We start from the raw sequence: 26,694 nt of genomic DNA on the forward strand, positions 1-26,694 counted from the left end.
ATCTTCCGTTGAATCTGACAATTAATCTTAATGGTTGTACAGTCTCAAATAAAACTGTGAAGGACCTCGGCGTTACTCTGGACCCTGATCTCTCTTTTGACGAACATATCAAGACTGTTTCAAGGACAGCTTTTTTCCATCTACGTAACATTACAAAAATCAGAAACTTTCTGTCCAAAAATGATGCAGAAAGGCTTTCTCCTACAGAGCTCCATTTTTATGGAATGGTCTGTCTACCCATGTGAGAGACGCAAACTCGGTCTCAACCTTTAAGTCTTTACTGAAGACTCATCTCTTCAGTGGGTGGGGCGGCAGGGTAGCCTTGTGGTTAGAGCGTTGGACTAGTAACCGGAAGGTTGCAAGTTCAAACCCCCTAGCTGACAAGGTACAAATCTGTCGTTCTGCCCCTGAACAGGCAGTTAACCCACTGTTCCTAGGCTGTCATTGAAAATAAGAATTTGTTCTTAACTGACTTGCCTAGGTAAATAAATAAAGGTAAAATATGATTGAGTGTAGTCTTTCCACTGGGATTCTCTGCCTCTAACCCTATTACAGGGGTTGAGTCACTGGCTTATTGGTGCTCTTTCATGACGTCCCAAGGAGGGGTGCGTCACTTGAGTGGGTTGAGTCACTGATGTGATCTTTCTGTTTGGGTTGGCATCCCTCTTGGGTTGTGCAGTGGCAGAGATCTTTGTGAGTTATACTCGGCCTTGTCTCAGGATTGTAAATTGGTGGTTGAAGATATCCCTCTAGTGGTGTGGGGGCTGTGCGTTGGCAAAGTGAGTGGGGTTATATCCTTCCTGTTTGGCCCTGTCCAGGGGTATCAGGTTCTTGGTCACCTTCCTGACCAAGGCCCTTCTCCCCCGATTGCTCAGTTTGGCCGGACGGCCAGCTCTAGGACGAGTCTTTGTGGTTCCAAACTTCTTACATTTAATAATGGAGGCCTCAGTGTTTTTGGAGACCTTCAATGCTGAAGAAATGTTTTGGTACCCTTCCCCAGATCTGTGCCTCGACACAATCCTGTCTCAGAGCTCAATGAACACTTCCTTTGGCATCATGGCTTGGTTTTTGCTCTGACATGCATTGTCAACTGCGGGATCTTACATAGGCAGGTGTGTGCCTTTCCAAATCCTGTCCAATCAATTTAATTTACCACAGGTGAACTCCAATCAAGTTGTGGAAACATCTCAAGGATGATCAATGGAAATAGGATGCACCTGAGCTCAATGTCGATTCTCATAGCAAAGGGTCTGAATACTTATGTAAATAAGGTATTTCTGTTTTGTTTTGAATTGACAAAATATTCTAAAAACCTGTTTTCGCTTTGCCATTATTGGGTATTGTATGTGGATCGATGTGGATATACATTTTTAGAATAAGACTGTAACGTAACAAAATGTGGAGAAAGTCAGGGGGTCTGAATACTTTCCGAATGCACCCTCATTGCTGCTTAATTTGAAATGGGTTGTTTAGACTATTCAATTACCTTCTTGCAAATTAAATTAGTTTACAGTTGTCATGACGTTGGCCTGGGGGGGTAGGTTTTTGACAGTCATAAATACCTCTTCCCCCCTTTTTCCTCTCTCTACCCTACTGAGGTTACATTTGCAAAACCCTTGGTTAACATAGAGATTCTGGGAACATCAGAAGGTGGGGGGAAATGAACTATATTCTGGTAATCCGAACAACGGAACATATGCAGTGGTACTTATTGAATATGATTTCAGTTCGGTTGTCATCTGAGACATTCTCATCAATGATCAGATGACATAAACTCTACAGTGGAAAGTCTACACATCAGAGTTATCGGATTCACATGGAATTGTTGTTCAATTTAAATGTTTGAATATGCAATTATTTGTGATGGGATGAAATGTGATTTTAGCTTCTAAAATGTGAGATTTGGGTTTTCATAAGATAGGGCTCTGCTCAATCAGTGGCCCGCCCCTGTGAAGGGACATGGGCTATAAAACCTTTCAAACATGCCCTCATCTCCCTTCCTATATAAGCCCTTGATGATAATGTAACCTCCTGTTCCGAGGACACGAGGATGACGGTCCTATGTCAGAAAGGTTCAGATAGTAACTTCAGAACGAAGCCAACATCAGCGTAAGCTTTGGTTGCGAATGGTATGAACTTTGAACTCTTATTCACTACAGAAGTGACACCTCCTAGCCGTTGACTTAGCAATAGCAGATGCAAACAAGGGTTAGGAAGGAACAGACAGAGTATCCCATCTATCACCCAACGACGTTACTACAACGTAGCCTTCCATCTACCACCAACCTACCGAAGTGCAGCTCAGAGTAAATATTTATTGCATTTTCCTTTTCCAAATGGGCGGTAATTTAGAATGCATAAGATACTGTATTTACGATAGCACAGCTTCTTCCCTTTGTTCCTCAGTCTTCCCGCTCTTTCACTCAAACCCAGACCCTTTTCTTCTGTGTAACAAGCTGTCATATCTGTTCCGCCCGCCAGGGACGTTTTCCTTTACGACGTAATTTGTAATCAAGTTATGATTTAATTATGTGTATGTGTAATTCTGTGTGATTAGTTAGGTATTTAGTAGATAAATAATTAAACCCAATTTTGTATTGCTGATTCAACTTGTGAGCCAGGGTTCGTGCAGATAACCAAGAATTGACAACTTTCAGATGAGACTGAATTAAGATGACGATTAATATTGACTGCTATTGATGTAAAATATTACTAGGTCTTTAAGAGTTTATTTGGAAGATAACAGCTCTATGAATATTCTTTCATGGTGCCTGACTCTCTCTAGTTAATTACATTTACATGATTAGCTCAATCAGGTAATATTAATTACGGATAAATTATTTTATAGAATACCATGTCATATCACTTAATCCGGCATAGCCAAAAACACGACACTGTACTGAACTAATTTGTCTGTTTCAGTGAAGTTGATGGGAGGCCAATTTGTGAATCACAAGGTTGGCCAAATATGAGTCACAAATCAGTATTTGAGTATTGTCTCATACGTTTATGGTTATGGATTACATGTTCATGGTAACCTATCTTCAAAAACTCATCAACAGAACTTGAATTGTTTGAATATTTAAATCAATGTCTCTTTTTTTCTCTCTCCTCAGATCCAATATTGCTGATCATGGGAAGTTGACTCACTGTCCTGAGGCTGAGTGACTTCTTGAATGAAGATAAGCTTTTAAGTTGGCCATTAAAATTGAATTGTTTTTACCACTGTAGTTGCAAAAGATTCATTTCTCAGTTAAAAAGGGGAATTCCACTTTTCTGTTTCTGTTGAGTCCGTATGGTTTCATATCGTTATGTGAGTTTCACAGCCTTCCTAATGTGATGTTAAAGGGGAACTTCACCCATTTGAAGTTTGGGTGGCCTTATTTTTCTCTTTATATATATTATATCTACTGTGCCATTAATCCATGTTTGAAAGATTTAACCTTAATATGCAAATATTGAGTTATAGGATGGTGGAAACAAAATATGTAATATTAGTGAGATTGGTGTGTTTTATATACACATTTTCATAATGCATTCAGTCAATGGAAAGTGATTCAGCAAAAGTAAAACCAATTTTCAGAAATACGATATCAAAAAACTATTTGGGAAATCAACTACAAACATTGAAAGGGAGAACATAGAACATGTGAAAATGTGTTAACTTCCCCTTTAACTGACAGTATAACAACAGCATTTCCTCTTGGGGATCATTCAAATATAAAATGCAAACATTTTACAGTTTTGTTATGGATCGCCATTAAACTCTAACTCACATAGTAATGATTTTTTGAAACCATCTATAGAATGGACTGGAGAACAGCGAACAGAACAATTGATTGTAATTACCCCACTAATGGTTATTTTGAAATGATTTGTCTCTGCATTCCTGAAATATGACGTACCAGTCACCAGCCAAATGAATGCAAAGCTGCATGATGAGTTGGGAACTGAAGTTGATGGAGAAATGTTTGAGGAGGTGCTGACACAGCCAAGTCCTGGTGTTTTCACAGTCACCCTGGACAATGATCCTGGTATGTGTTGCTTTCTCACATTCATTTGGAATGTTTGTCTTTGATTATTGTAAAGGTTTTAACAATCACTTTGTGTGACAGTGTCTTCCCAGATGACTTCCTCCTTTGCCCGTTCCTTGTTGGAGATCTCGGCCATTGAGTCGGATGATACTGTCATTCTGAGCGATGATTGGAGCCTTTCAAGAAAACGACAGAGAGCTGAGGATGAAGCTAAACTGAGTGTAATGTAATAAGCATCTGTTTAGAATCATTAATTGCTAACCTCTCTTTCTCTTAACTAATGTTCCGTATATCAGTTTACCCCCCTGATAGTTGCGAGCTGTAATCCAGTGCACACCTTTTTACCTGCAGTGTCCGATGAGAGCGGGTAAGGATGGTTTTGGATTGTTCTTGATCATTTTCCTTTCATAGTTAATAAATAACATACTGAAGAAAATCTGGTGGCGATCTTGTCATCAATACTCTTGAACCAAAGGGCTGACTGATGACACCTGATGAAAGATGATACATTTTCTCACAGCAGAGATGACCGAGACTCACGTTTAAGCACTAAACCAGGCACGCAAGAAAGCTGTCTGTATCTAAGATGTATTTCAGATGAATGTTGCTATTATAGCGACCGGAATCAACAGGGGGCTTCATTGCAAATGGATGAATAAAGTACTCTTGTTGTCAGGACATCAGCACCACGCCATGAGGGAGACATATGCTCAAGGAATTGTCGACTTGTTCCCTTACCTCAAGGACTCCTACAAAACTGAAGGATATGTGAGTATTAATTGGCCAAATGTGTTTTGTATATGCCACATTTTGCATGCATTTGGGTTTGTGTTACTCATCTTGCAATTGTTGTCTGATTAGGAGTGTTAATGTATGTGTTCATGTGACTTTTCCATTGTGTTATGATGAGTGAATGTGTTCTCCTTTTCTTCAAGGAACATTATTTTGACCCTCAAACTGGAAATGGTTACTTGTCCTCTGAACCATCCAGAGGAATTCAGCTTCACCTGAGAAATTACCACCTAGCCAGTCATTCAGTGGTGGGCCAATAGCTGAGATAGAGACTCCATCCCATCCAGAGATTATCCTGATTTGGTGAAAAGTGTAGGGAAGTCATTTCCCTGATGAAGCGTTCTTCTGAGGAGGTCACCAACAAGCAGAAGATGACATTTGAATACAGACGGAAGATGACTCATGACCCAAGTAAATGCTGCGAGTTGCTGACAGGATTTCCACAATTCATGGATATGAAGTGCCTGGTAAGCTCTTCAACATTTCAAACAAATTCACACTTCAAATTCAACATCTCAAACAACATCACCTCATCAGCATCCTCCCTTGAATCCAAAAATGGAGAGTTTGATTGCTTTGGCAGTTTAGTAACTATTGTGCTATTGTATTACATTTTGCTCAGTATCTTTCTGTGTTTAGGATGGACAGTGACCTCTCCTCCATCCTCCTCCAGCTCCTTTTGATTCCCCCTTCATCACAAGGCCACAAAAGACGAGGCAAGGTGTCTGCCTCAAGCTGAGAAGCATCTCGCCATATTCAAAAACATTTGCATTGGTCTCCTTTTTTGAGTACCTAGTGTCACGATTTATTGAATCCAAGCCACTATACTATTGGTGAATTTGAAATAATGGTAGTGTTTCTTTTGTTGTTTTTGTCTTCAGGCAGGAACCAGTATCCAGAAACGCATTGATGCTATTGCCCAAAGCAGTTAACCGTACCTCCTTGCTGCCAGGACCAAGAGGAGCAGCATCCATAGTTACTTGATCATCCTGGACAAGCAAGCTCTGCCATGAAACTCTACAAGCACTTTTTTTCTTAAAACTTTAGTTTATTTGTTAAATATTTTCTTTACTCTTCTTGAACTGCACTGTTGGTTAAGGGCTTGTAAGTAAGCATTTCACGGTAATGTCTACAGTTGTTGTATTTGGCGCATGTGAGAAATAAAGTTTGATTTGATGAGCTATTCGATCTGATGCTGCACAGTATGTACACCTTCATACAGACAACTGTGTACAAGATAGATATTAGGAAGGTTATAGAGAGTCCGTCTGTTGTAGAGCTTAGAGCTAGATTCCTACACTTAAGTAGAAATATGGAGTTCAAATATGATTTTTGTTTGTCATGCTAGTCTTTGGACTTCCATCTTGCTTGTTAGGAATCTCTAGTTGGTTCATGGACTTTGCCCTGGTAAAACACTTACGCTGAAATGTGGTCAAACAGGTTGTTGTCATGTATTTGGTACTTTTCCAGGCTTAAGGAAACATGGTACACATGGGACAAGAGGATGTTCTATTGAACACTGACATGAATAACAAAGATTATAGTCAGCCAGTGATGTCATACCTACAACTTCTTATGTCTTGTATCCAACAAGAACATCCTTGATTTGTGTGTGTCAGCTATTGCACAACTGCAGGCTGTGGGTGTAGTTCAGATAACTGTAAATAGTTCTGTATCTTCCATGGAAGAAGCAAATAAAATCATTTTTATTTTTTTTTATTTGTCACATACACATGGTTAGCAGATGTTAATGCGAGTGTAGCGAAATGCTTGGCTTTTAGTTCCGACAATGCAGTAATAACCAACGAGTAATCTAACCTAACAATTCCACAACTACTACCTTATACACACAAGTGTAAAGGGATAAGAATATGTACATAAAGATATATGAATGAGTGATGGTACAGAACGGCATAGGCAAGATGCAGTAGATGCTATCGAGTACAGTATATACATATGAGATGAGTAATGTAGGGTATGTAAACATAAAAGTGGCATAGTTTAAAGTGGCTAGTGATACATGTATTACATAAAGATGGCAAGATGCAGTAGATGATATAGAGTACAGTATATACATATACATATGAGATGAGTAATGTACGGTATGTAAACATTATATTAAGTGGCATTGTTTAAAGTGGCTGGTGATACATTTTTTACATACATTTCCATAAATTTCCATTATTAAAGTGGCTGGAGTTGAGTCAGTATTTTGGCAGCAGCCACTCAATGTTAGTGGTGGCTGTGTAACAGTCTGATGGCCTTGAGATAGAAGCTGTTTTTCAGTCTCTCGGTCCCTGCTTTGATGCACCTGTACTGACCTCGCCTTCTGGATGATAACAGGGTGAACAGGCAGTGGCTCGGGTGGTTGTCCTTGATGATATTTCTGGCCTTCCTGTGACACCTGGAGGGCAGGTAGTTTGCCCCCGGTGATGCGTTGTGCAGACCTCACTACCCTCTGGAGAGCCTTACGGTTGTGGGCGGAGCAGTTGCCGTACCAGGCAGTGATACAGCCCGACAGGATGCTCTCGATTGTGCATCTGTAAAAGTTTGTGAGTGCTTTTGGTGACAAGCCAAATTTCTTCAGCCTCCTGAGGTTGAAGAGGCGCTGCTGTGCCTTCTTCACAACGCTGTCTGTGTGGGTGGACCAATTCAGTTTCTCCGTGATGTGTAGGCCGAGGAACTTAAAACTTACTACCCTCTCCACTATTGTCCCGTCGATGTGGATAGGGGGGTGCTCCCTCTGCTGTTTCCTGAAGTCCACCATCACCTCCTTTGTTTTGTTGACGTTGAGTGTGAGGTTATTATCCTGACACCACACTTCGAGGGCCCTCACCAACCTCCCTGTAGGCCGTCTCGTCTTTGTTGGTAATCAAGCCTACCACTGTAGAGTTGTCTGCAAACTTGATGATTGAGTTGGAGGCGTGCATGGTCACGCAGTCGTGGGTGAACAGGGAGTACAAGAGAGGGCTGAGAACGCACACTTGTGGGGCCCCAGTGTTGAGGATCAGCGGGGTGGAGATGTTGTTACCTACCCTGTGGCCCGTCAGGAAGTCCAGTACCCAGTTGCACAGGGCGGGGTCGAGACCCAGGGACTCGAGCATGATGACGAGCTTGGAGGGCACTATGGTGTTAAATGCTGAGCTGTAGTCGATGAACAGCATTCTCACATAGGTATTCCTCTTGTCCAGACAGGGTTATGGCAGTGTGCCGTGTGGTTGCGATTGCGTCGTTATTGAGATACAGAGTCAAGCTAAAGAGACAGCTTTGAAATGTATATATTCACAGCACGAAGAAATGCAAAACCAGGATATTTCAGATATTGAAAACCCTTTTACTTAATTTCCTTTCAAATCAAAACCCCAAAATTATTTTGCACAGAAATGGGAAACTGTTAACCCGGTGGGGAAAGTGCTTGGTGTTAGATTTGATCATAGAAGAAACAAAACAACTGGAACTTATGATCAAGTCGTTGTATCTTACAAGATTGCTTATGTTCCAATTCTTCAGACATTGCAGTACATTTTTTTTAAATTAGGCAAGTCAGTTAAAACCAAATCCTTATTTACAATGATGGCCTACACCGGCCAAACGCGGACGACTTTGTGCCAATTGTGCGCCTCCCTATGGGACTCCCAATCACGGCCAGTTGTGATACAGCCTGGATTCAAACCAGGGTGTCTGTAGTGACGCCTCTAGCACTGAGATGCAGTGCCTTAGAACGCTGCGCCACTTGGGAGTCAAGTCACCCTTTCGAAGGAGTTTACTTGCCGTACTAAAGCCAATTGTAAGTGACCTGAAAGCTCTTGAGACTGAGGGAATTGAAGTTTCCATATTTAATGGTTGTGTTCATGGCATTATTGTCCAAGTTACTGGTGATAATCTGGGTATACATTGCCTCCCTGGTTTTGTAGAATCATTTAGTGGCTGGTATTGTTGTCGTTTTGGCCTCACTGAGATGGGGGATTTTCAAACTGTGTTTGGTGAAGATGACCGAAGTGTGATTTTGCAAACAAAAGGCATGCATTCAGACCACTGTCAAATTATACAGTCAAATCCAACACTACCTCATGTATACGGTGGGAAACTCGCTTGTTTATTGAACTCTCTGCAGTACGTCAACACAGCTGACAACTTGATATTATGCACAACATTTTAGAAGGAGTTGCACAGTTTGAGGTAAACTTGTGTTACACTATGTACAAGCAAACTCTGTGACGGGCAAATACATTTCTGGTAGAATATAGTAATTTAACTATGGCTACACAGAGAGAAGGAATCGTCCACCTGCACTCAAATTGGATGATGAAAGCAATGCTTTGGGCCTAAATGCTGTCCAATCTGGTGTCTTCTCTGCAATATGCTTTAGATATTTGGTGATCTGGTTCAGAATGATGATTAAATACTTGCAACTGCTACTGTTACTACTACACATCGGGAATATTGTGTTTTCTCCAGTATTAACCGAGGGTATGACTATCTTTCTAAAACACTTCATTGCTGAGCATCATAGGCTCTTCAAGTATTTTTTTCCTAATAGGAATATTTTTCCTGAACACCATTTCATGATACATTATCCTCTGTGTGTAAGGAATATTGTGCCGATTCTTCACACATGGTGTATTTGTTATGAGGCGAAACACAACTTCTTTAAAACACAGCCAAAGAGTTTGAAAAATATCACCATGACACTTGCCAAAAAGCACCAACATCACATGACATATAAATGGGAATCTTTCAGCCAGGACAGATTAGCCATAGGCCCAGGGAAGATGGTAGAGATCAATGACATGAAAGAAGGTTCTGATATTAAAACTAGATTGAATGTCACAGTGCACACAAAATGTTCCCTCAGTGAAATGGTTAAAGCAAGAAGGTGCTGACTATCATCTTGGCCTTATCATATGTGTTGGAGGACATTGTTGTGAAAGATGAGCAAGTTCTATTGGTTAGCTCATCCCTTCAAACTCTTTGTTTTAATGACAATTAAAGTTGTATTTAAGCTGTGTAAGGTAATTGAATTATGTTTGGTATGTGGTTCCATTTTGTCAGCTATTGCAACTTTGAGTAGGCTGCTTTATTAATGTTAACATGGTGTACAGTACATTTTGTTTTTCAACCAAAGATGTCTAACTCGTCTGCAACTTCTCTTGTTTTGTGTTTTACTCATCATTGTGTTACCTTGCTCCGAAGTGAAACCATGTCCAGTGCATGTTTATTTTTTAAATGTATTTATTATATTATTTGTTAAAATGAAAACATGTTTTGTTCATAAAGTAACTCCCGAGTATTTACGCATTTCTATGAATATAAGTGAAATAGTTTCCCCTCCAAAAAATGGTAATTAAGAATGTTAAAAGCAGCTTTTCTTTGTTGGAATGTGGGTGGGTATACTGGTCATTACAAATATGAATGTGGACTGCTGATTGACTCGAGCGGATCCTCAGGAGTATTCCATCCATCATGGCAAGCAGGTTTTCTTCAATGGTTTTTGAATTTTTCTCTAATTTATCCTTTGGCCATATACCAGTATTGGACAAGTCAACATCATTATTTGGGTATGAGTTAACAGACTATTAACTTTTAAAAGTAAGATATTCACTGGACAGTTACTTCAAGTGGGACATTCCAGAATCCATGTATCTTGACATGACAGAATGCCTTTGTTTTTATAGTACGTTCTGAGATTGTAACGCATGCCTCATTTTATATTTGAAGCACATATTTTTGGGATGTGATGCAATTGTTCTGTTTGATTCATTGTTATTTTGTAATTCCAGAGAGCATTGTTTTTACACTGGACAGAGTAACCAGAAATGTGTATGTTAACACTAATAAAGAGTTATCTCTTGATTAAACCTAGTGTTGAATATAAATTACACTCTGAGTGTTAATTCACACTTAGTGTTACATTTTTACAATGCAGTGTGTTACATGAACACAAAAATGTAACACTATAATCAGAGTACTTTTTACACTCTAGAGTTGGACCACATGTTATCCGGGGTAGTGTTAAAATGAACTCTAAGTGTTGATTTAACACGGCACAATGTACAGTGTTGACACATCACACAGACCCTAGCTGCTGTCTGTACCCACTGAAAGTCTATCCTATCTGCACCTATACCACTTTTTTTATCCACTGTCGGAATAAGCTTTGGAGAGAGATTCAACTGCAATCGTGAAATGAGATTAAATTAATCTTCGGCGTGGCGAGACCACTGTATGGTTTTAGTGTAAACAGTATTAAAACTAGACGCTCCCGTTTTTCGGCTCCATGGTTGTCGGGATAATTCCAACCCCTGTGGGTAGACTACCTGCCACAGAAGCGATCCTTTCCCCTACAGACAGAGAGATTACTATGATTACTAATGTAGTATTTTGGACTGCCACACGTTGAGAGAGGAAAGTATCTCTATCAGAGGACCAGAGATGATTGCTCCCTACATAGTGCACTACTTTTTACAAGAGCCCTATTGGGAATAGGGTGCCATTGGGTACTCAGCCATGTTCAGCCTTCATTTACATTCAACAATTTTGCAAGACTTTTCAGCATGTGAATCTGACAGGAATCCAGACCTGTCTATTGTAATCCACATGCATATGGCCTGTAATTAGAGACATTATGACTTGGTGAGGAGAACACACCTGCTCCAGCTCCCTCTTGTGTGTGTGACTCACACACACACAGACACACACACAACAGGGCTTTCAGAGAGAGGAAGGGCTGCCTTGTCTTTACCTCTTTCCCTCGACTGCAGTCAGCGTCAACTCTGTTTTCAGACAGGAGATGTGAGGGTGCTTTATCGCTGCGCTCACCCACACTTTCAAAGCAGCTCTGACGATAGTTGATACTTGCAAAAAGAAAGAGAAGCACGGTGAAATTACAGCAGTTTGATACCGATGACGAATTTTGGGACTTACCACTTGAAAAGGTTGCCTTTTTTAATCCTGTTCCAAGACGGAGGCAAGAGTTTTCCTTGATGTTCCTGTATTTAATATTGAATGCACAGAAACAAGACGGCAGCCAGGATAATAAACAGCACTGGGAAGGATTTTCACTTTTATTAATCTCTCTCTTCTACCTGACCTCTGTAATGGCTGCAATCTTCCAACAGCAAATATGAGCTGGGGGCATGTCCAGCAGTGTTGAGTGAGAGAAAGGGTGGAGGGAGAGAAAGAGAGAGGGGGGAAGAGAGAGGGAGAGAAAGAGAGAGGGGGAAAGAGAGAGGGAGAGAAAGAGAGAGGGGGAAAGAGAGAGGGGGAAAGAGAGAGGGAGAGAAAGAGAGAGGGGGAAAGAGAGAGGGGGAAAGAAAGAGAGAGGGGGAAAGAGAGAGGGGGGAAAGAGAGAGGGAGAGAAAGAGAGAGGGGGAAAGAGAGAGGGGGAAAGAGAGAGGGAAAGAAAGAGAGAGGGGGAAAGAGAGAGGGGGAAAGAGAGAGGGAGAGAAAGAGAGAGGGGGAGAGAGAGAGGGAGAGAAAGAGAGAGGGGGGAAGAGAGGGAGGGAGAGAAAGAGAGAGGGGGGGAAGAGAGAGGGGGGGAAGAGAGAGAGAGGGAGAGAAAGAGAGAGGGAGAGAAAGAGAGAGGGGGGAGAGAGAGGGAGAGAAAGAGAGAGGGAGAGAAAGAGAGAGGGAGAGAAAGAGAGAGGGGGGAAAGAATGCCTTCCTGTTCTAGCTTCGGATATTTGTCTAATTTCTGCGAATGCCGAGGGCTATGCAATATCAGTTTAAACACCACTAAGTGTTAATGATGTTGAAATCATGAAGCGAGACCTGCTGTATGACAGAAGCAGTTTTACACCCGTGTAAAGTGGAGGAAAAAGCAGCAACATCTCTGTCAGGGGACGAAGTGTTTGACTAGAGAGGATCGCCGGGATCTTCATCTATATGCATCAATTTAAAAAAATATGATTTGAATTATGAATAATAACCCTCAGAATGGTAATTAAAAAATGACTTTGTGTCACTGACCATAAAACCAAACAGGCCATGTTTTAACTTAATAGATTAATTATCTTCGTTACTTTGATGGCCAAGCATCAACAAACATGCTACATCATCCATATTTGGGCAAAAAAATCTTTCTCTTCTCTTCAATGGAAGGTTTGATGATTTATTCATGATGGAAGGGAATATCTGACTGAATTCTAACATGGCTGTTTCTGTGTTTTTCCCCCAGTTCTTTTTAAAGCTAGAATCCTTAAAACCATAACAAAGATTTCTCCCCACCCCTATTTTGCTAAAAAGCTAAGGGATGAGGCTGAAGAAATGTAACCACTCAAATTCATAGACAGAACTATGGAGGCAAGGATTGATCATGAAAGGTTTGATCATCCCTAATATAGTTTTAACCATCTTTGGAGGCTATACAGTGTTTGTGTACATTTACATTGTTTACAAACATTGGAGTTAAACAAGCTTATATTATGGGTTCTGATGGGGTACGACAGTTGAACTAAGCTAATGAGGCATTTCTAAGTTATATTTAAGCAATACGGCCCAAAAGGGTGTGGTATATGGCCGATATACCACGGCTAAGGGCTGTTCTTACAGACGACGGAATGCGGAGTGCCTGCATACAGCCCTTAGCCATGGTATATTGGCCATATACCACAAACCCCTGAGGTGCCTTATTACTGTTATAAACTGGTTACCAACATAATTACAAGAGTAAAAAGAAATGTTTTGTCATACCTGTCGTATATGGTCTGATATACGATCAGCATTCAGGGCTCGAACCACCCAGTTTAGAATCTGCAAGGATCAATGGGTATATACCCTTAATTTATAAGTCAAAAAATGAATTTAAAGTCATGGCCAAAAGTTATGAGAATTACACAAATATTAATTTTCACAAAGTCTGCTTTGTGAATAGAGAGGGGGAAAGAGAGATTGAGAGAAAGAGAGAGAGGGGGGAAGAGAGAGGGGGAAAGAGAGAGGGGGGAAGAGAGAGGATGCACAGTCTCAGTTTGTATGATGGCAATTTGTATATACTCTAGAATGTTATGAAGAGGGATCAGATGAATTGCAATTAATTGTAAAGTCCCTCTTTGCCATGCAAATGAACTGGATCCCAAAAAGAATTTCAAGTGATGTCAGTGATTCTCTCGATAATACAGGTGTGAGTGTTGACGGGGACAAGGCTGGAGATCACTCTGTCATGCTGATTGAGTTCGAATAACAGACTGGACGCTTCAAAAGGAGGGTGGTGCTTGGAATCATTGTTCTTCCTCTATCAACCATGGTTACCTACAAGGAAACACGTGCCGTCATCATTGCTTTGCACAAAAAGGGCTTCAGAGGCAAGGATATTGCTGCCAGTAAGATTGCACCTAAATCAACCATTTATCGGATCATCAAGAACTTCATGGAGAGTGGTTCAATTGTTGTGAAGACGGCTTCAGGGCTCCAGCAAACGCCAGGACCGTCTCCTAAAGTTGATTCAGCTGTGGGATCGGGGCACCACCAGTACAGAGCTTGCTCAGGAATGGCAGCAGGCAGGTGTGAGTGCATCTGTATGTACAGTGAGGCGAAGACTTTTGGAGGATGGCCTGGTGTCAAGAAGGGCAGCAAAGAAGCCGCTTCTCTCCAGGAAAAACATCAGGGACAGACTGATATTATGCAAAAGGTACAGGGATTGGACTGCTGAGGACTGGGGTAAAGTCATTTTCTCTGATGATTTCCTTTTCCGATTGTTTGGGGCTTCCGGAAAAAAGCTTGTCCAGAGAAGACAAGGTGAGCGCTACCATCAGTGCTGTGTCATGCCAACAGTAAAGCATCCTGAGACCATTCATGTGTGGGGTTGCTTCTCAGCCAAGGGAGTGGGCTCACTCACAATTTTGCCTAAGAACACAGCCATGAGTAAAGAATGATACCAACACATCCTCCGAGAGCAACTTCTCCCAACCATCCAGGAACAGTTTGATGACGAACAATGCCTTTTCCAGCATGATGGAGCACCTTGCCATAAGGCAAACGTGATAACCAAGTGGCACGGGGAACAAAACATCAATATTTTGGGTCCATGGCCAGGAAACTCCCCAGACCTTAATCCCATTGAGAACTTGTGGTCAATCCTCAAGAGCCGGGTGGACAAACAAAAATCCACAAATTATAACATACTCCAAGCATTGATTATGCAAGAATGGGCTGCCATCAGTCAGGATGTGGCCCAGAAGTTAATTGACAGCATGCCAGGGCGGATTGCAGAGGTCTTCAAAGAGAAGGGTCAACACTGCAAATATTGAGTCTTTGCATCAACTTCAATGTAATTGTCAAAAAAAGCCTTTGACACTTATGAAATGCTTGTAATTATACTTCAGTATTCCATAGTAAATCTGATAAAAATATCTATAGACACTGAAGCAACAGACTTTGTGGAAATTAATATTTATGTCATTCTCAAAACTTTTGGCCACGACTGTATAAACTTAGAATTCTAGCTTTTTTAAGGATTTGTTATATATAGTGTAGGGAATAGGATGCCATTTGGGATGTATCCTGAGAGTGTTGAATAATGTGTGTGTGTGTTGTATGTGTCTCTATGAACACAAGGAGGGACTGGAGAAGCTCCTTCTGGCTCCCAGGCTGTGTGACGTGATGGGAGAGATGAGTACACCCAGTCGTTTTGCAGGCAGGCAGGCAGGCAGGCAGGCAGGCAGGTATCGTCAAGGTAACTCACAGCTCTGTCACGTTGGCCACTGCTATATGGGTCCAGGCAGACATGGAGAGTTAGTTAGGGTCCAGGGATCCTCTTCCTCTGGGTCTTTATGAGGCCGTCTGACTGTGCCACAGGATGATTGGCCCTCTATGACAAGGGCTGCAGGCAAGGTCTTCTCTTTTCATCAACTGGGCCGGAGCTTCTGGGGAACAGCAGCCTGTCTTTGTACACCCTCGTCTGGAACAGTCAGGCTGTTGTCATCACTGTGAAATCATCACAGAAAGTGTGTCCGTTGACTCCATTGAGTCAACTGGTGGGCTGTGGGGCTGAATAGGCTGGAGACTCAAGGCGATCATTGATGTGCTACTCTCACTTTAACATTAAAGAGGCAGAGAGAGAGAGAGGCAGAGAGAGAGAGAGAGAAGCAGAGAGAGAGAGAGAGAGGCAGAGAGAGAGAGAGAGAGGCAGAGAGAGAGAGAGAGACTTTGACTTTTGGTCTTTCTTTATTGAAACATTCTCAATTCATTTAAAACTCACCCCCCCACTCCTAAAATAAAAATATAAAAACCCTCTCCTACAACCGTATATCCAAAACATCTTCCCCAGCAATACAGACAGCCCCCCCAACACACCATATCTCCTCAAACATCTCCACACATTTGATCATTTTATAGAACTCAAACTCAACCCTAAGGCGCGCAGAGACCATCCCATTAAACAGTAGTAAAGGGTCTGTTATCCCCCACCTTTGACCCTGTTCCTCCTTGTTAGCCAAATAGCTAACTTTGCCTGAGCAAACAGACAATTCAACAAAACACATTTTTCTTTCTCCTTACTCGAATACCTGTATCCCATTATAAACATCCCAACAGCAAAAACCACCCCCAACCTGTCACACAGACATTCCAACAGAGACATTAATGGCATTAACCTGGTGCACACAGAAAACACATGAATTACAGTTTCTTTCATTTGACAGAAAGGACACCCCTGCCCAATTCCCGGATCAACCCGTGCCAACCAGCTGTTAGTGGCCAGGGCTCCATGAAGAACCCTCCACTGGAGGTCCCCTGACCTCTTTGGTACTGGGGGTTTTGTAGAGCGCCCTCCATCTAAAACCCACCATACTCTCCGCCCCACATACCCCCTGCCACTGATGAGCCTTCACTCCTGTTAGGCTTCTAATGCTCCTAACCTTAACGCAGAGGTTGTAGAGGGCTTTACCTCCCACCCTCAAACTCCCCAGGCTCGGAGTGTTAAAATCTAACAAGTCCTCCAGACCCCCTGCCAGTCTCCAGTCTCTGCCGTCACCTGCAGTGGCGGGAACATTGGTGGCCCCTCTCCCTTTGGCCTCTCAAACACCCCCCTTACCGGCTCAGACAGTGCCTCCTGGACCTCCTCCAGGAATCTCTCCAGCAGCCTAAGAGACGTTATTCCTGTTTGTTGCGCCAGGACCTCCGGGGTTTTCCACCCCTCCTCTCCCAGCAGTCTCAGGTCACCCAGCCTTTGTAAACCCCCTGCCATCAGTTGCCTCTGCAGGGTGGCCGACTGAACCGATCTCAAAGGGATGGCTGGGTTGTGGAAGATAGGCTCCTCCCACACCCACTGCCCAGGCTCCACACCCCTTCTCGTGTGGGCCTTAGCAGCTGCCAGGCCCTCAGCACCGCAGAGTAAAACTCTGAGAGACCTGCTGTACTCAGCCTCTCCAGCTTCATGAGGAACAGCTGCCGGTCCAACCCTAATCCGCCAGCTCTCCTCAGCAGCGCGCATGCTGGTTCCCTCCAGCCAACATCAGTGTGGTACAGCAGTCTCTGCACCGCCTTTAGTCGGAAAGCAGCCATCCTGCTCTCCAGTTCCACCAGGCCCTGTCCTCCTTCGTGGACGGTCATGTACAAAACTGCTGCCTTCAGCCAGTGATGTCCCGACCAAAAGAAGTCCACCAGCTTGCGTTGCAGGTCTGCAAGCAGACCGGCGGGGGGGTTGAGGACAGCCAGTTTATGCCACAAGGAAGATGCCACCAGGTTGTTGATTATCAGCACCCTCCCTCTATATGACACTTGGGACAGGAGCCACCTCCACCTGGCCAGTCTTGACACCACTGCCTGTGACAGCCCCTCCCAGTTCTTGCTGACCCACCTCTCTGAGCCCAGGTACACCCCCAACACTTTAAGCCCTTCACAACCCCACTGCAAACCCCCTGGAAGCAGAGGAGGAGCCCTATCCCCCCATGCCCCACATAACAGAGCTTTGCTCTTTCCCCAGTTTACCTTAGCTGATGAAGCTCCCTCGTACACCTTCAGACTGGTCTCTAGATCCTGCATATCTTGCCCATCCCTGACCATCACAGAAACATCATCTGCATATGCTGAGACTGCTATTCCTGTCACCACATCCATGCCTGTCCAGCACACTCCCCGCAGTCTCCTTTGTAGCAGTCCTAAAAAAGGCTCAATGGCTAGTGTGTACAGCTGCCCAGATAGAGGGCATCCTTGTCTAATGCCCCGTCTCACCCAGACTGGCCTACTGAGCCCCCCCTCCCACCTTAACCATACATGACGCCCCAGCATACAACAGCTTCACACAGGTCACAAAACTCTTCCCAAACCCAAACACAGACATCACATTAAACAGATACTCATGATCCACTCTATCAAAAGCCTTCTCTTGATCTAAAGAGACCTGTCCAAAGTTCACATTAGAACCTCTCGACAAGTCCAACATGTCCCTAATCAAGAACAAGTTGTCCGTGATTGAGCGTCTCGGTACACAATATGTCTGGTCCTTGTGTATTATAGAGTCCAGATGGGACTTCAGTCTGTTAGAGAGGACCTTGGCAAAAATCTTGTAGTCCGCACAGAGTAATGCCACAGGCCTCCAGTTCTTAAGTTCACACAAGTCCCCTTTTTTGGGCAGGAGAGTCAGAGCCGCCCGACGGCAGCTCATCGGCAACTCTCCTACCCCGACGCATTCACGCAACACGCAAAAGAAATCCTGTCCAATTGTTCCCCAGAATTTTTTGTAAAATTCCACTGGAAGTCCATCGACCCCGGGTGCACGACCGGGGGACATCTGGGTTACTGCCTCTGCCAGTTCATGTGACAACAGAGGAATGTCCATTTCATCCCTCTGTGCCCGAGAGAGCTTAGGGAGTCCTGCGAACAAGACCTGAGCAAACATAGGATCACACATTTCTGCCCTATACAATTCAGTATAAAACTCCACAGTCCGCTCCCGCATCTCCCCCACCACAGAGGTCACCCGCCCATCAGACAGCCGTAGACAATGCATACCCTTGGCTTCACTGCCCTGTCTTTCCAAACCAAAGAAGAAGGAGCTGGGAGCATCCATCTCCTTGAGCATGGAGAACCTAGCTCTTACAAGTGCTCCCTTTGCTTTAACCTGGAAAAAACTGCCCAGGTCCCTACGTAATTCGGCTAAGTTAGCCTGGAGGCCTACATTGCCTTGCCCCACCATCTCTACCTCCATCTCACTAATACACCGCTCTAGTTCCCCCAATACTCTCCTAGCCTCTGAGGATGAGAGAGCTGTGTACTGTTGACAGAAAAGCCGAATTTGCACTTTCCCCACATCCCACCATTGACTCAGAGACTCATACTCCTCTCTTCGCTGCCCCCATCTTTCCCAAAAGTCTGGAAACCTGTGCAAAAAGTGGCATCTTGTAAGAGCTTTACATTGAACTTCCAATAAGATGCCTGCCGGGGCCCTGGTGAAATAGACAGCCGAGCCATGGTTATGTGGTGATCCGAAAACCCCACTGGGAGAATGGTAGCACCCAGCAGCCTATTGCTCTGATTCCTGGACATGTAAAAACGATCAAGTCGAGCTGCACTCACCCTAGCCCCAAAAACCTTCACCCACGTATACTGTCTTGTGTTTGGATGTTTAGTTCTCCAAACATCCACTAGGTCAAACTGATTAAAGATATCCCTTAACACTCCCACTGACACTGAATGAGGCTCTTCCCCATTTCTGTCCTTTGTAAAATCCATTGTACAGTTACAGTCACCTCCGATCACCAGCGTCTCCTCAGGCGCTACTTGTGAGAGTTCCTGTCTAAGACTCCCAAATAGAACCCCTCTTTCTCTCCCTGTGTTAGGTGCATACACATTTATAAAGACAAAACACATGTTGTTCATTTCTGCTTTAACAACAAGCAACCTACCCCTACACACCTCCTTTGAGGAGCAAATTTTTACAGCCAGACCCGGTGCAAAAAGGACTGCCACCCCTGCACTAAGATTTGTCCCATGGCTCCACACACTTGCCCCTTTCCACCAGAGCCCCCAATCAACTTCATTCACCACATCACTATGCGTCTCCTGCAGAAACAACACCTGTACTTTTTTTTTTTTGTTTTACATATTCACCCAACACACTCCTCTTTCCCGCATCTCTGGCGCCATTTATATTGAGCGAGCCTACCCGAAGAGTCTCCATAAGAAGTGGGAGAAAAGCCAGCAGAGAAATAGACCAATAGCAAAGCTCAAAAAGCCCCAGTGTCAGTAAGAAATTAAACATTTAAACAGTGTCTGAAGGTAAACCTTTACGCACTGTTGTGACCCACTTCCTCAACCTAAACCGTTTCCTGGGTGAGAGGACACCATGCCCCTCATTTGTCATAGCATGTTGTACTGATCTTACAAACTTTCTAGGATCAGGAAAAAAAGCCTCAAGATTAACTTTTTTCCCCTTAGTCTCATTCAGGAACCTTGTCAGTTCTCTCAACGTGTACTTAGACCCCTCTGGTTGACTGGCTGTCAGCTCCGGGCCAATTGAAGAGGAGTCTGAAAAAAATAACTCCTCATCCTCTTCCTCAGACTCACTTTCCTCCTCTTCTCTATCTCCCACCCTGACCACCTGCCCTTTCTCTCTGGTTAGGGCCTCACCCACAGCAACAGGCAACATTTCCATGGTGCCTTTGTCCACACCCTTTTTCCTTTTCCTCTTGACACCCTCCTCCTCCCCCCTAATCTCTTACACTTCCCCACTATACTCTCCTCATCCACTAGAATAACCTGACTAGACGCAGTATCATCTGCACCACCCTCCATAGCATGACTAGGTCCAGCCTCATCTACACCACCCTCCATAGCATGACTAGGGCCAGCCTCAGCTACACCACCCTCCATAGCATGACTAGGCCCAGCATCATCTGCACCACCCTCCATAGCATGACTAGGGTCAGCCTCAACTACACCACCCTCCATAGCATGACTCTGGCCAGCCTCAGCTACACCACCCTCCATAGCATGACTCGGCCCAGCATCATCTGCACCACCCTCCATAGCATGTCTAGGCCCAGCCTCAGCTACCCCACCATCTCTAGCCTGACTAGACCCAGCCTCTGCTTCTCCACCATCTCTAGCCTGACTAGACCCAGCCTCCACTACCCTACCATCTCTAGCCTGACTAGACCCAGCCTCTGCTTCTCCACCATCTCTAGCCTGACTAGACCCAGCCTCCACTACCCTACCATCTCTAGCCTGACTAGGCCCAGCCTCATCTACACCACCATCTCTAGACTGACTAGGCCCAGCCTCTGCTGTCTGCATCTCCTTACCCCCTGCATTTTGACCTCGATTTCCCCCACTTGCGCTTGTACCCTCACCTTGTCTATGGCCTTTATGTGGGCACGCAAAACTCTTGTGCCCCAAATCCCCACATTCAAAACACCGTAGACTATCTGTGCTGGCAAAACCTGCATAGAGCCCCTCCCCATGCCTCACTTTAAAATGCACATTTAGCTGTTGCTCATTATTGTTCAGAAACATAAACACTTGCCTCCTGAACGAAACAACGTGCTTAACGGCATCTGCCTGAAAACCTGCTGACAGTACACGGAAACCGCTAGCAAACTTACCAAAACGACTCAGCTCTTTCCTAATTTGATCATCCGTAATAAACGGAGGCAAATTTGCCACTACAACTCTTGTTGAAGGGGTAGAGAGAGGTGAAATTGACACCAACACATCCCTTACAAATATTCCGCTAGCAATTAGCCTACCGACCAAATTAGCCCTTTTCATGAACACAACCACAGCTTTGTTCATTCTAGAAGCAGAATGTATAAACTCAGCTCCTACCTGTTCACCGACCGCGAGCAGAACCTCCTCCACCTTAACTCCATTCTCAGGAACACACCTGAATCCATGCTGTATCGACAGCGTCTCCTCCGCGCTAGGCTGAGAAGCCATTGCGCACACTACACCTTCCAACCCCCAGGAAAGTTACTCTGTCCTCTTCCACCCTAACTTTGAAAAAAAACTTTGGATACCGCTAAAAACAAATATTGCATTAACCCTCCACCATAGAAAATAACATGTAAAGAAAAGAATCAAGAAAGTTAGTTAGGATAGAGCTTTCCACACCAAACACTCAAACTCCAAAAACTCCCAGCATGCACCGAGAGAGAAAGAGAGAGTGAAAGAGAGAGACAGATACTGTCAGATAGAGTGTGAAGCAATTAGAGTGATGTCATCACTGCAAGAATCCACTAAGCCCGTGGCTGAATGGAAAGCAGTCTCCATGTCCTGCATTTCTTTGTCTGTCTCGCTCTCTCTGTCTCTCTGTCTCTGCATCCTAGAGCAGCAGGCAGCTGCTCTGGGATGCAGGACCAGGAAGTGAGTTTCCTGACAGCTGCTTGTGTTCCCGCTCACATCCTCCCAGGACAGATTTGTGCGGCTTAGACCGTAAGTTTGCTAAATGAAGCCCTGAAGGACCATGAGCTTGCAGCAACAGCACTCCAAAGCAGTGAATAAAGCAGCTTCATCTCTCTCGGTTTGTGACACAGTTTCAGGGACGTTTTCTCTTTGTCACATTTGGATGGGTATTGTGAAGGACAATGCTGGCAGCTATTGTTTGACTGTAATTGTGAACAATATATCTACAATATTGTCATCATATTGAATTCACAACTGTCCACAAATCTCAGATGGATGGATTATGTACATAGTATGTACGTACATAGTGCTCTTTCCATGACAGACTGACCAGGTGAATCCAGGTGAAAGCTATGATCCCTTATTGATGTCACTTGTTAAATCCACTTCAATCAGTGTAGATGAAGGGGAGGAGACAGGTTAAAGAAGGATTTTTAAGCCTTGAGACAATTGAGACATGGATTGTGCATGTGTGCCATTCAGAGGGTGTGTATGTGTAACATTCAGAGATTTAAGTGCCTTTGAACGGGGTACGGTAGTAGGTCCCAGAACTGAACTGAACAGTCAATAACTGTAATTCTGCTGGGTTTTTAACGGTCAACAGTTTCCCGTGTGTATCAAGAATAGTCCAACACCCAAAGGACATACAGTCATACAGTGTTCTGAGGCCAGAAGTGGGGGAGCAACTCAATATTAGGAAGGTGTTCCTGATGTTTGGTAAACTCAGTGTAGAATATTTTACTGAAAAATACTGTTGTTTGTGAAAGTTGTAGGATTCCTGGTCATAAGTCAGGACTTATTCCAGTGACATCATCAGTGGGTGTACTGTTTGTACATAACTCCATAACTCCATTGCCTGCTGCTGAAGTCTTCATCGCCATTCTCATCCTCCCAAGCAAATCAAACTGACTGATAGTGGTAATGACAAGGATGATAATGTTGACAGAATAACATAACGGTAATCGTTCCTCCATCATGCTCGGCTGGCTTAATCAGCTGTCATGCATCTCACGCTCCAACTTTAAGCACAAGTGGCACTTTATTGAAATAATTGATATAAATAAAGAGCCCACGTGGCTCCTGACTCATATTACAGCTCTCATTCTCCTTCTAATATTCCATTATCATTCCACCTCTCTGCTGCATTATTCATAGGGTGCCATCCCTGTAGGCAGAGAAAGAGAGCAAGCTGGGGGCGAGAGACAGGGAGAGAGGTGGAAAGAAAGAGAGACACAAAGAGACAGAGAGAGAGATAAGAAAATAGAGAGGGAGAGAAAAAGAGAGACAGAGGCAGAGAGAAACAGAGAGGGAGAGAATGAAAGAGAAAGAGAGAGGAGAGAAGAGAAAGAGTGACAGAGAGAGAGAGAGAGAGAGAGAGAGAGAGAGAGGGTGTTTTCACTAAGCCAGACAGGGGAGACGATCAGGTTTGGCTCCGAATGAATGAATAAAAGAGATGCTGCCGTCAGTTCATCAATTGTTCCAAATTAGCGGAGCCTTCGTTTACCATATGTCTTCTTAAACTAGGAGGAGAAGGGGGGGGGGGTATATATCGTCATCTAAAAGTACGTTCCTCACCGTCTGCAGTGCGATGCATGATTCCCTCCACCAAGTGTGAGCAAGCTTGAGGAATCATGCCTCAACCCAAGTCGGGCTGAATATTCATCGTCCCGCATTTGCATATCCCGCAGATGGCAAAAACAGATGCTCGTTGCGGCAAGTGTCAATTTTCAAGAATTTGCTTTTATGACAAAACAAATAAAGTAATATGGAGGATGGAGCAGCTCCACTATTTCTCCTGGCAGCAGCAGCGTTTTTGGGGCGCCTTCGGCATTCTGGAAAATGGAACGCACTGGAGCCAGAGACAGCTGTCACAGAAGAGACAATGAGGGGTTAACACTGGGGGGAATGTGTATGTTTGTGTGTGCAGGTAGGATGCTGGGACTTCATATTCAAAATGCTTTTCACCATTTAAAAATTACTGAAGGCTCTTAGTAAAGTGCCACTCTCACTTTATCCATTGTAGAGAGACACAAGAGGAAGGAGAGAGAAAGAAAGAGACACAGATAGTCAGAGAAAAAGAGATTCCTTGTACCTTTTTCTTAATCTCTTACAAAAGGTTCCACCATCCTAGGAGACAGTTGAAAATTGAAAATGTTATTTATACTGAACAAAAATATATACACAACTATTTTACTGAGTTACAGTTCATATAAGGAAATCAATCAATTGAAATAAATAAATTAGGCCCTAATCTATGAATTTCACATGATGGGCAGGGGTACAGCCATGGATGGGCCTGGGAGGGCACAGGCCCACTGCTGGGGAGCCAGGCCCAGCCAATCAGAATGTGTTTTTCCCCAGAAAAGGACTTTATTACAGACATATACTCCTCAGTTTCATAGGATCTCAGAGGATCAGAGGATCCCACAGCTGAAGAAGCCATATGTGGAGATCCTGGGCTGGTGTGATAACACGTGAGGCCGGTTGGATGTACTGCCAAAATTTCTAAAATGACGTTGGAGGCGGCTTATGGTAGAGAAATTAACATTCAATTATTTGGCAACAGCTCTGGTAGACATTCCTGAAGTCAGCATGGCAATTGCAAGCACCCTCAAAACTTGAGGAACCTATGGCATGGTGTTGTGTGACAAAACTGCACATTTTAGAGTGGCCTTTTATTGTCCCCAGTCGCATGGTGCACCTGTGTAATGATCATGCTGTTTAATCAACTTCTTGATATGCCACACCTGTCAGGTGGATGGATTATCATGGCAAAGGTGAAATGCTCACTAACAGGGATGTAAACACATTTTTGCACAACATTTGAGAGAAATAAGCTTTTTGTGCACGTGAAAAAATGTCTGGTATATTTTATTTCAGCTCATGAAACATGAGACCAACACGTCACATCTTGCATTTCTATTTTTGTTCAGTATAAAAACAATAGATTTTTGGTAGTTCCATCACCGACAAAGTACCAAGCCTTGTATATTCTTCAATCCAAATGTGCTGATAGAATGAATTTAATACTTGGACTGAGGTAAATATATATTTATTTATCACTGATATCCCATGAAATTGCTTTGGTTCAGTGACACAAAAGCAGATTGTAGTTTCAAGCATAAACAACAGTAGCTAGACATCCTGAATTCACTGAAGAAGGATGGAAGGATGGTTTTCACACACATTTCACCATTTTATCACTCTTTTTAAATCGTGTGGCATTGAGAATGTTGTCAACGACATTGTGTACCCACCTACTCACAGTATTACATTCTAACCCTTTATCAGATTTGTTGAGTGGCAGCCTGCTTACTGCTGGTGCTGACACAATGTGTCTAAGCAGATCCCAGGGTAGGTAAGGGTTAAACCACTGGGATGACTGGAAAGGGATGACTGGAATCGCTGGTTAAGTGTTTGGGCTACGTACCAAATGGCACTCTATTAACTATGTAGTGTATTACTTTTGACCAGGGCCCGCTCTCTATCTATCCCTTTCTGCCACTCCCTGCCTTGTGTAGGGAAAAGGGTGACATTTGGGGGACACACTTGGTGCTGGATTCAATCTGTATTGTCAAAGTATTGAGGAAGATCTGCATAAAAATCTCTCTCTCTTCGGTGCCTCGTAGTGCTGCAGAGCCATACCTAACAACATATCAGTCTCTCTGTTCTGATGTATTACCCCAGTCTCTATGTTCTGATGTATTACCCCAGTCTCTATGTTCTGATGTAATACCCCCGTCTCTATGTTCTGATGTATTACCCCCGTCTCTCTGTTCTGATGTACGACCCCAGTCTCTATGTTCTGATGTAATACCCCAGTCTCTATGTTCTGATGTGATGTAATACCCCAGTCTCTATGTTCTGATGTATTACTCTCTATGTTCTGATGTATTACCCCAGTCTCTATGTTCTGTTCTCTCTATGTTCTGATGTAATACCCCAGTCTCTATGTTCTGATGTATTACCCCAGTCTCTATGTTCTGATGTAATACCCCAGTCTCTATGTTCTGATGTATTACCCCAGTCTCTATGTTCTGATGTAATACCCCAGTCTCTATGTTCTGATGTAATACCCCAGTCTCTATGTTCTGGTGTATTACCCCAGTCTCTATGTTCTGATGTATTACCCCAGTCTCTATGTTCTGATGTAATCTCTCTGTTCCCCCAGTCTCTTCTGATGTTCTGATGTATTACCCCAGTCTCTATGTTCTGATGTATTACCCCAGTCTCTATGTTCTGATGTATTACCCCAGTCTCTATGTTCTGATGTATTACCCCAGTCTCTATGTTCTGATGTAATACCCCAGTCTCTCTGTTCTGATGTATTACCCCAGTCTCTATGTTCTGATGTATTACCCCAGTCTCTATGTTCTGATGTATTACCCCAGTCTCTATGTTCTGATGTATTACCCCCGTCTCTCTGTTCTGATGTATTACCCCAGTCTCTCTGTTCTGATGTATTACCCCAGTCTCTCTGTTCTGATGTATTACCACAGTCTCTATGTTCTGATGTAATACCCCAGTCTCT

At 43.6% G+C, this 26,694-nt stretch overlaps 1 long non-coding RNA gene across 2 annotated transcripts; it reads left to right on the forward strand.

Annotated features, from left to right (window-relative positions):
• Window positions 1–2,677: 2,677 nt before the first annotated feature.
• Window positions 2,678–6,566, forward strand: LOC112246586. 2 transcript variants are annotated; one of them, XR_002952944.2, is made up of 6 exons: window positions 2,678–4,034; window positions 4,116–4,401; window positions 4,711–4,802; window positions 4,970–5,293; window positions 5,466–5,547; window positions 5,708–6,566. It is a non-coding gene; the product is annotated as an uncharacterized LOC112246586 (long non-coding RNA). The 2 variants fall into 2 exon arrangements; XR_002952943.2 differs by having other exon boundaries at window positions 4,116–4,802.
• The last annotated feature ends 20,128 nt before the right edge of the window (window positions 6,567–26,694 follow it).

The sequence above is a fragment of the Oncorhynchus tshawytscha genome, linkage group LG30 (assembly GCF_018296145.1).
Source record: "Oncorhynchus tshawytscha isolate Ot180627B linkage group LG30, Otsh_v2.0, whole genome shotgun sequence".
Lineage (NCBI taxonomy): Eukaryota > Metazoa > Chordata > Actinopteri > Salmoniformes > Salmonidae > Oncorhynchus > Oncorhynchus tshawytscha.